Below are 11095 nucleotides of genomic sequence, written 5' to 3'. Positions count from 1 at the left end.
ACAGAGACATTCAGAGTGTACCTTGAGTATCCCTAAATCCTGGGGTAAAAGTAAATGGATTCTAAGGGGCTCCATGGAAAAGGCAATGTTTGAACTGGGTTTGAAGTGGGCATTATGTCACATGGTCACAGAGGGAAAGCAGAGAGGAAAGCAGAGGAATGGGAGAGAGGAAACTGTGACTTAGGGAATGGTGAGCAGTGTGGATGCATGGAATGCAGGATCACACAGTAATGGATGGGATTGGAAATTATGCAGGAACTGGTTGGTACAGGCTCTGCATGCCATGGGCAGGAGTTCAGAATTTACGCTTAAAACAATGGGGACTTTTTAAAGCTTTGACTAAGTTAACAGAATGATCCAAGTTCTGCTTCCAAATGTTCAGTCACAGGTGGATCAGGAAGACAAAGTGAAAGGCAGAAAAGCATCTAGAGACTGGTGCGCTACTTACAGAGAGGATTTGATGACCTGAGCTAGGATGACTGCACTGGGAAGAAAGGGAAGGCAATGGATGCCTGAAACATAACAGAAGTAGAGTTGACAGCACCTATTCTATGTTGAGAGCAAGAAAGAGACAGCAGTGAAAAATGACATCACTTAGAATGTGCTTATGAGAGATGATGACACAAATAGGCAAGTAGAGAATGCTAAAGGAAGAGCAGATTTCTTCTGAGGAAATTGGTAAATTCTTAGAGGTTTAAGTGTAGGCAATACATCTGGGAGGAAAGGTGTAGCAAGTAAGTGGGAATTCTAGTATAAAACTCAAGAGAGAAGGAAAACAGAGTTCACAATGTCCCCCACACAGAGGTTGTGAATAAGATACATAAGGGCCAGAGAAGAGGGCCAAGGAGTCTCCACTAGGAAAAGACAGTGCCGAAGAGAAGTCCATGGAGATGTCAGATGGAGGAGAACCAGGTAGGGCCACAAGAGTCAAAGGACAAGTTTCAAGAAAAAAGAATAACCAAATGTTTACGGTCAAGAAATCTGAAGGTGAGAGTCATTGTTTTAATAAATAAAGTACAATCAGTGGTCTCTGAGATAACAGTTTCTATAGAATGGCGGGGAAGACACCAAGTTACAAAGGTTGAGGAGTAACCAGAGGATGAGGCAGCGGTATGGAATGCATATCCTTTTGAAATGTTTGGCAGAGTGGACAGATGTGACAGCACATTATGGGAGTAGTGAAATCCAGCAAAAAGGGTTGATTGTTTTGAATGAGGGGACCTTGACATACTGGTATGGAGAAGAAAACAAATCAGTGAAGAAAGGAGAGAGAATATACAATGGAGACTGAAGGAGCAATCTTCTAGAAGGTAAGTCAAAGGGCGAAGTTTCAAAAGCAACAAATGGCCCTAGAAAGGGGAGCATTTTTCCTCTGCGGTGGTAGAGGGTATGTGAAGATCCAACCCAATTTTAGGGAGAGACTGAAGAGGAACATAAAATGGTAAAGTCACATGGGTGGTATTCAATTAAGTAGCGCATAAGATCATCTCCTGGCACTTTTCAATTTAAAAGACATTTGAGTACCTACCCATGCCTGATCCTATAGGTACCCAGTGAATAAGAGGGTCCCTGCCCCAAGGTCGCATTTAACTAGCACATAAATCCTCATCTCAGGCAATCACACTCTTTGGATAGTCAAATGTCACGTCTTCTCAACCCCAGGTCCACAGTATGAATAGAAAAGGGAGTTATTTTGACAGAAAAAATGACCCCAGATGGCAGTATGGTAATACAGGAAGGAATGAAGAGTACCTTTGACATAGCAGGCGGGCAAATCTAAGCAAACGGTGCTGGTTAAAGCAATAGTAATCAACGTCTGTGGGGTTTAAAATACACAGAGCATCAAACCGTAAAGTAACAATACACAAAAGGCAGGGGTGTAGTAAACAAAGGTGTGGTGTTCAGTGGTCTTTTCATCATCCACAAAGTGGTAAAAATACGTGTGGCAGATGCTCATAAGTTCAATTTCTAGGATATACACTAAAAGAATTTTTTAATGAATGTTTAATAAGCTAATAGGAAATATGAATAAAGAAAAATATTTGGTAAATCTAATATTTATGTATGGCATGTAGAGGCAAGCAGCATCACAAGTTAATCAATAGTTAGCCTGACAAAATCTTGGAACTGGAAAGAACCTTAGAAATATCCTTATCTGAGATGAGGACTTTAAGGTATGGAGAGGTATATATTTTAAGATTACATCACTGTAACAGTGCCATGACTTGGATCCATCTTTCCTAATATCTAGTTACATATTCTTTCCATGTTAGTCATTACCATTTGACAGTGATAAACTTTATTAAAAGAAAGAGTCTAAAGAAAAGTATTTGAGTCTTGATGACTACTCTTTAAGAGACCTAATCCTAAAACTCACAAGTGTGTGAAATGTCCATATGTAGGGAAAATGGAAGTCCATGGCCAGGATCCTCACCTGGTCCTGATCTACTCACTGTGTACATGTAATGATGTAATACTTAGCCTACTGCATAGGTGAATGCTTGCACACCCATTGGCAATAGGCCTTTATTGCATGAGTTGCTATAAAAAGAGCTCCACCCAGTGCTAAGAGCAGAGGGAAGCAGCCAAGGAGAACAGAGGATGGAGGCGAGGGCAGAGCCTGGAGTGGAGGCAGCACTTGGGGCAGAGGCTAAGACAGAGGCAGGATTCTAGCACTTGATCTGCCAACAGGAGAATAAAGCTTGGAATAAGTCCCCTTTTACCCCCAAAGTTTCCATTGTCATTTGTCAGTCTCACCCAATCCAGAATGAACTTGCCTGGGGCTGAAACCCTCAGGTAAGACACCATAGTATTCAGGTCATCATATAGCTTTTCTTACTACTGAATAAGAGACATGATTTTATAATGCAAACATGAGAGACACGGGTGAATTGACAAATAGAGCCCCCATGAATTTGGATACTAGCAGAGGCTCCTTCAAGCACTGAAGCAGGTTTTCTTCTATCCTTATGTAGAGCCCAATAGTCCACTTTCAGATTTGGTGAAAGTGACAGTGGGGTTCACCAAGTCACTCCTTTTATTTGAAGAAAAAGTATTTTTTATTTTCCTCCAAATGTTTGATCACAGCAAGTCAGAGACATGAGAGTGAGAATCGTATTTCTTTCCCCACTGCTATACTGGAAGTCCAGGCAGACCTTAAGGTTAACAGGCCTCAGGTTCCAAAGCAAGCTCTGGCATGAAGCTGTTTTCGTGTCAGCAAAGATTGAGCCCTTGGCAGAGGGCCATGGAAGTAGAGTCCAAAGGGGATGCAGCCAAATGCTGAAAGTCTCAGGATCCAGCAAATATCCACTGACGGTTGGGTAGGCTGGACAGCCATACCTTTATGGGCATTGGAGAGTACCTGAATATTATTTCCACCAAACTGTGCTCATTGGGTTCCATGGTGACAATGGATGGGTCTAAAAATAGGCAGAATGGTACATCATGTGACCGGTGCTCTGGAGGCCACATGTCAGGGTGGTGGTTTTCATACAGAAGAGCAGCTAGCGGGAAACTGTTAAGGACAGAGCAGCAGTCCTGGGGTCCAGGTGACACCTCCAGCAGGCAGTAGTGTTGCAGCTTGGTACACTTCACACAAAGACACCCAACTGCATGCCCCCAGCCAAGATGGGAGAGGCTTTCCTCTGAGGGTCCACTGGGACCGAAGCACTGGCCGTGCTGAGGCTAGTGGTTTTAAGGCATTAATTGCTCTTTGTTTTATTTTAAATTCTCACTTGTTTAAAAAAATGGAAGAGTTTAATACCCAAAATTAATTCCATTAAGTGTTTTCTAAACTTGAAATTCTTGGGTTACGCATGCCCCCTCCAATCCCCAGGGCTTGATGTTTAGCAAGTCTGTGGTGAGGCTCAAGAATCTGCAGTTTATCTAAACCTCTTCCTCTGATGAGGGGTTCTGCTGGCCACACTTTGAGAACACCTCAAGGGCAGGGGAGCCAAAAGAGGTCATTTTCACCTTCTGAGCTGCAAGACACAGGTTCACATTTTTAAAAGACCCAAGAATATTCCTGTTGTTTCTTTGTTTGTATGAAAAGCAAACTGAGATGGTAAAAGCAAACTGAGATGGTAAGGCCACATTTGGAAGAAGGAGAAGAATCACACTGAAAATCTTCATTATTTGATCAGTGTACAAAACACAGATATGGGGGAAAAAACATTAATAATCAATATGTGCTGTGTTCCACCTCAGGTGCAGGAAAGGGAAATCATTAACTTTAGGGTTTCATAGTCCCATGGTTAACAAAGTGAAGAATAGTTAGGTTTCTGTCATGACAAAAAAAACAAAAACAAACACAGACATGATCCAGAGGTTCAAAGGACTCCAAACCTTGCAGGCTCCCAAGTAGCAGTGCTGGATCCCAGGGACAGAGAAGGAAAAATGTGCTCTTTGTTAACAATGCCCCTTTAATTTTTGGTGGAGTTGGGGATCCTGCTTGATTTGATTTCCTTTTTCTTGCAATCAAGGCAACTCTAGCCACTAATGTATAATGTCTTGGAAAGAAAGCATGACCCTTCAGCTTAATGTTCATTTCCATCAGTCACATTTGTCTCAGAGACTTTGCCCTGCTTCCTCATAGTCCATCTCCAGGGCTGCCAAATCTTCTCTGGCCTCTAAGAACTCACCTTCCTCCATGCCTCCTCTGATGTACCAATGTAGAAATGCCCTCTTGGCATACATGAGGTCAAACTTGTACTCTAGGTGGGCCCAGGCATCCACAATGGCTGTGGTGTTGCTCAGCAGGCAGACAGCCCACTGGACCTTGGCCAGTTCTCCCCCTGGCATCACCATGGGGGGCTGTGTCGATGCCTACCTTGAAACCAGTGGGGCACCAATCTACAAACTGCACAGAGTTCCTTGACTTGATGGCTGCAACTGCTGCATTCACATCCTTAGGGACCACATCTTCTCTGTAGAGTAAGCAGGAGGCCATATACTTCCCCAAGCGAGGATCACACTTGACCAACTGGTTGGAAGACTCAAAGCAAGCAGCAGTGATGTCTGACACAGAGAACTCCTCATGGTAGGCACTGTCAGCAGAGATGATGGGAGCAGAGGTTGTCATGGGGAAATGTATTCTTGGATAAGGTACTAGGTTAGTCTGGAATTCAATTAGGTCCACATTCAAGGTCCCTTCAAATCATAGGGAAGTCATGATGGAAGATACCACCTGACCTATAAGGCTATTAATGCTGGCATAAGAGGGGCGTTCAGCACCAAGTTTATGATGGCAAATGTCATAGATGGCCTCGTTGTCCACCATGAAGATGCAGTCCGAGTGCTCTGTGGTGAACGGGGTGGTGAGGATAGAGCTGTAAGGCTCTATGACAGCAGTGGAGATCCTGGGGGTGGGTAGACAGAGAACTCCAATTTCGTCTTCCTGCCATATTCTGCCCAGAGCTGCTCCAGTAAGAGGGATGTAAATACTGATCCACTGCCTCCTCCAAAGCTTCGGAAAATAAAAAATCCCTGCAGCCACTGCACTGTTCTGCCTAGGGAAAGTGGATGAGATTTGAAAACTCAGCCAAGTTAACCAGAAGCCAGGGTGGTGGCAATACAAGTTCCTAAAAAAACCAAAAACCTTCAGAAAGGACTGGTTTTACCATGCTCAAGACCAGACAAACATCCATGAGGGAACACATTCGAGGGCCTAGTTCTGTAGTGGGGGAAGCACTTTAGAGTGTTACTCCAAGTTAAGCAAAAACATTCAACTGTCGTTCACTGCCATTCATGGATTTATCTGTATGTGATCTATAGCAAGGTCTTTATCAATAACAAAGAAGAGAAAACGACTAGCAAATGTTGAACTATCACTTTCCCTCCCAGTAGATACATAACACTTCTACACCTAGCCTACTGGGCTTGTGTGAAGGCATGGCACTGCCTAAGTACTATGCCAAATGCCAAAATGTTTACTGGATAAGGAATTCTCCAGAGAGAGGACCTTGGAGAAGAATTAACTGTTAGTAAACAGAGTCGTCTTGTGGGGTGTTCCCCGAGCTAACTTTACAAACAGTGGTCACTATTGGAAATGACAAGTTTTAACATGCTTTGGAAGTCTTGGATAACAAGATAAACTATGAACAGCAGAAGAGTAGATGGGGCACTGTCCATATGAAGGAGGAAATCCTGCCGTTTGCAACAACTCGGATGGACCTTGTGGGCCTTGTGCTAAGTGAAATGGAGTAAGTCAGAGGAAGACAAATATTGCATCATTTCATTTATATGTGGAATCAAAAGCCAAACTTGTAGAAAGAGAGAGGAGAAAGTAGTTGCCAGGGGCACAGGGGTCAGGGAGACAGGGGATGTTGGTATAAGGGCACAAATTTTCAGTGAGAAGATGAATTGGGATTCTTGGTATCTGATGTACAGCATGGTGACCATAGTTGAAAACATTGTATTATATACTTGAAAGTTGCTAGATGGGCAGATCTTAAATATCGTCACTACAAATAAAAAAAAGAGAGAAAGGTAATCATGTGAGCAGATGGGTGGTTAAGTGTAGTGTGGTAACCATTTCACTGTGTGTGTGTGTGCATAAATATATGTATATATATATATATATATATTTATACACACGCACACACATACACGTGTCAAATCATCACTCTATACACCTTAAATTTACAGAGTGTTACACGTCACTTATATCTCAATAAAGCTGTGAGGGAGCGAGGAAATAACACGTTTCCTCATAAGTCTAATGAGAGAGAAAAAAGAAGATGGGGCTTGACACTAAATAAAGAGGGTACTTTTGCCCTTCGTAAGTAGCAAAGCGCACTCAAAGCCAACACCAGGACGCCTCCCCGCTGTGACAGCCTCAGGAGGCTCCAGGGTACAGGCTGGGTGATGTGACGTCGAGGCCAGAAACACAGGGGCTGCTGGGGAGGTCCCTGCAGAACCCCAGGCTCTTGGGTGTGGTCCTGCCTAAGGAGAAGGGAGCCACTGGCCAGCTTCTGGATCCTCTCCAGCACGAGGTCAGTGATCCCTGACCCCACAGAACCGCGACCTCGGGCATAGTTGTTTGCAGCGTCTTCCTTTCCGTTCGGGAGGTGCTCGGGGTGGAAGAGGGAGCGGTACTTGCCAGCAGGGATGCCATCTGCAGAGGGAGGGGAGGGTCAGTGTGCTTCACACCCTTCAGCTGCCAGCCCCCTGTTGATCCATGCACAGCCCTGTACCCTGATCCCAGGTCTTCCCCCACATGGTGGGAAAGGGATGGATTTAAACTGCTGACCCAGACTTCCTCAGGCTAGTGAAAGGAACCAGCATTTCCCTATAAACTGACGGTATGTTTTCCCATCATGCCCCTTTGTTACTCTCTTAGGGCTGCTGTAACAAATTACAACCCACTCAGTGGCCTCAAACGACAGACATTTTTTCTTCCACAGTTCAGGAGGCCAGAAGTCCAAAATCAAGGCATGGGCAGGGCTGGTTCTTTCTGGAGGTTCTGATGGAGAGACTATTCCATCCTCTGTCCAGCTTCTGGTTACTCTGACAATCCTTTGGGTTCCTTGACTTACAGCCACCTGCCCAGTCTCTGCCTGCACAGGTACCCCCTCTTTCCTATCTTCTTCTCATAAGGACACAGATCACTGGATTTAGGACTACCCCAATCCAGTATGACCCCATCTTAGCTAAGTACATCTACAGAGACCTGATTTCCAAATAAAGTCATATTCTGGGGTGCTAGGTGGACGTAGATTTTTGGGAGACACTATTTCACCCACTACACACCTGATGGTACCTTGGCATTCTAAGACAACTATTTATATCTACAAACAGCCAACTGTACAGTGGAAAGGCATGACAATCTGTATTATTCATATACTTTAATAGAAGCTTTAACAAAGAAGGCCCATATGGCAACTCAAACACCCAAGAGACTCAAATGCAGTTCACATAAATGTGTGATACAGGGAAATTGGTGTTAAGATGTTGGCAGTATTGAATGTAACCAGTGCAACTTGTGCTTAGTTCACTGACTTCAAACCCTGGGTAGCACGAGAAGACAGCAGAACACAGTGTGTCTGAGGCCTGGGTCCCAATCCCCCACTGTAGAATGCCCAAGAGCACAATACCTCAGGAGTCACACAGCAGTGTTAGAGGGCTAAGTAGGCTACAGCGGGAGTTCATGAATTAGTTTCCTGGGTTCACATCTTGCCTTCCTCATTTGACTACAGAGCAGTTACTTCGCAAATCTATGCCTCAATTATTTCATCTCACTAAGCAGGATATTAACAAGACCTGCCCTACTGAGTTATGAGGATTAAACAAGTTCACAGGGCATGGTACACGGCCCACATAGCAACAGTTACACAAAGCAATAATAACACAGGCCTCATGGCATGTATTTATGCAGATCTGCCTCCCAGGTCTTGGCACCAGATATCTATAGTTAGTAGGAGAAGCTCACTGCTTAAGAGCAAATGCTCTAATTTTCTAAGAGCAAGACAGTTTTCTCAATTCATCGTGCTCTCCTGCATATGACTGTGAATTCCTAAACCCAACTGTATACTCCGAAAGAAGCCTGCTTCATATGCACACCAAACTGCCACTCTAACTTCCCGCCATTTAGCACTTTATTTGGGGACTTCAGTGCCTGGCCCAGCATCCTCAACCAGCATCTGCAGGGGCTTTGATGGTTTTTAAACACAATTATTTGATGGCTTTTTGGCTGCCTCACCTCCAATGCCATTTAGGTCCTCTCCACTTTAGTCTCCATCCTTTACATCTGTGCCCTGCAAAGTCCTTTCTCTGTCCAAATTCCTGACCGCTACCAGGCCCATGGCCCAGACTCCTTTCTCATCACCCTCCTGCATACACCCTCCATTCCAGCCACACTGAACTATTAGGCTGCATGTTCCTCTACACCTCAGAATTTGAAAATGCTGTTTCCTCAGGAGTAGACACCTGATGACTCCCAAGTCAGTTTTCAAGCACCCTATTTGGCTTTTATAGGTCTGCACCTGACTCTGTGGGTTCCATGAACACTGAGACTATACGTGCCTACAATGTCAAGAACAGTGCCTGACACGTGTGCTGGACAGAACAAGGAAAACCAGGGCCTCCTTCCTAAACCCTGGACCTTAGGCCTTTTCGTTTGGACAGCTCAGGACCCTCAAAATCACCCTCCTACCAGGCTATATTCTAAAGGATTAGGGAATTTCTTCTGGGTCTTTGCCTGTCTCTTCTCTTACTTGCTTAGCTTCTGATCTTGGTCCTTAAGCCTCCCATATGCCTAGTGTCTGTTAATTGGCACAAATTAAAATGTCTGCTACAATATTCCTAATACTGGGATGTGGCCTCTCACATGGCTCCTTCAGCTACATTTACTGAAGTCCTCTGGGGACATATTCCACCCTGCTCAGGTTCCTGGGATAGCAGACTCCAGCTAACTCCCATGTGTCTGAAACAAAAACTCAGATATTCTCTGAGGATACTTATAACTCAAATCAGAACATACTGTAATTGCTCCTCCTCACCTCTGTACTAGTCTCCTCTGTTCTTGAAGATATCAATGTCTCCTTATTTTTAATTCTTTCACAGCATCTACCAGAGTAAACACTAAATCTTTATTGAAGCATCTTGGCCTCGACAATTTGTAACTTCCCCCTTTCAATAAAACCTTCTATCTTTTCCTTCATATTGACATCAATCCACTGTTCTGATGGATTAACTTTGTTCTGACAATGAAATGGACTCCAATCAGTCCAGTATGTACAGATTGCATTTTCCAAAGAAGGCCACAACAAGATTTTTCATCTCACATGTGCTTCTAGAACCTATTTCCACATTGAGAGGTGAGGCTTATACCCCTTCCAGGGTAGATCTTTGTAACTGCCTTCGCCAGGTAAAAATATCTGAAGTGACATCATGTGACTTCCAATGCTAGGTTACTACAGTACAATGAACCTCTGCCTTGTTCTCATGGGAATGCTTGCTCTTGGCATCCAGCGCCATGCTGTGAGGAAGGCCCAAGCAGCCCACAGAGAGGCCCATGTCCCCCACAGCCCTGGCTTGGCTCTCAGCCAACAGCCTGGAACAGCTGGCCACCAAGTAGATGAGCCCTTTTCAAAGCAGATCCTCCAGGTCCCACTTGAGCCTTCCTAGCTGATACCACATGGAGCAGAAAGAAGCTGTCCCCTCTGAGCCCTGTCCAAATTGCAGATTCATGGACAAAATAATGATCATTATTGTTTTAAACCACTCAGCTTGGAGCTAGTTTATTACACAGCGATAACTAATTAATACATAGTCCCAAATCCAAATCCACCCTCCTTTCGATACTGTGGCCACTTCTCAACCCAGGATTATTGCTCTAGCTCCACTTCAAGTGTTTTTTGCACAAGATACTACAAAGGCAGCCATTAATCATCATAGAATTGTATTGATTTTCCCCACAATTAGATTTATTTGGCTTCTTGCCTCTGTGGGATCATTTTCAAGTATTCTAACCTTTATAAGCAGCTGATGTCAAATTTCAGGTTCTTTGTCAGAAGCCTCTAGCAATTGGCTTTGAAATCCAGGAGAAAATTAAAAGTTTTGTTATGATAGATGTGTGTGGAGAAATTAAGAATTAATTTGCTTCGCCACACAAAAAGGCTCCACCAGTCTTCCCTCTGGGTGTGTTTGCCTGCTGCGCATAATAAGTGCCATCGAGTGATCCTCTAAATTTGGAAAAGGTCCACATGTCGCCATTTAGATAGATTTGTATGATCTGATAATTCCACAATTGGATACTTGGTGTGTTTGTTTTGATTGTGGGCCTGAAAACTGCAGTAGAATGTAAACTTAAATTACCTACAACAGTTGGCTCCAGGTCCACAAAAAGTGCTCTGAGCACATGCTTCCCAGTTCTTGTCTCACAAAAGAAGGTATTAAAAGATGCATCCATATTATCCATTCTAGCACTTTCCAACTGATCCTTTTTACTGTTGAGAACAATGCCATCCGGCTGAATTCCATGTTCCAGACAATAGAGTTCCCAGCAAGCATCCCCAATCTGGATGCCAGCTTGGCCAATATGAATGGAAAGGCACTCCCTCTGAAATAAGCCACAGTAAGTTAGCATTGAGTGGGC

The 11095-nt window shown here is 44.0% G+C and overlaps 1 pseudogene; it reads right to left on the bottom strand.

Annotated features, from left to right (window-relative positions):
* Positions 1-4115: 4115 nt before the first annotated feature.
* LOC118915908 (tubulin alpha chain-like 3) lies at positions 4116-11095 on the bottom strand (annotated as a pseudogene).

Source organism: Manis pentadactyla, chromosome 3 (assembly GCF_030020395.1).
Source record: "Manis pentadactyla isolate mManPen7 chromosome 3, mManPen7.hap1, whole genome shotgun sequence".
Lineage (NCBI taxonomy): Eukaryota > Metazoa > Chordata > Mammalia > Pholidota > Manidae > Manis > Manis pentadactyla.
The sequence above is the reverse complement of the archived record's forward strand: the minus strand, read 5'-3'. Positions and strand labels throughout refer to the sequence as shown.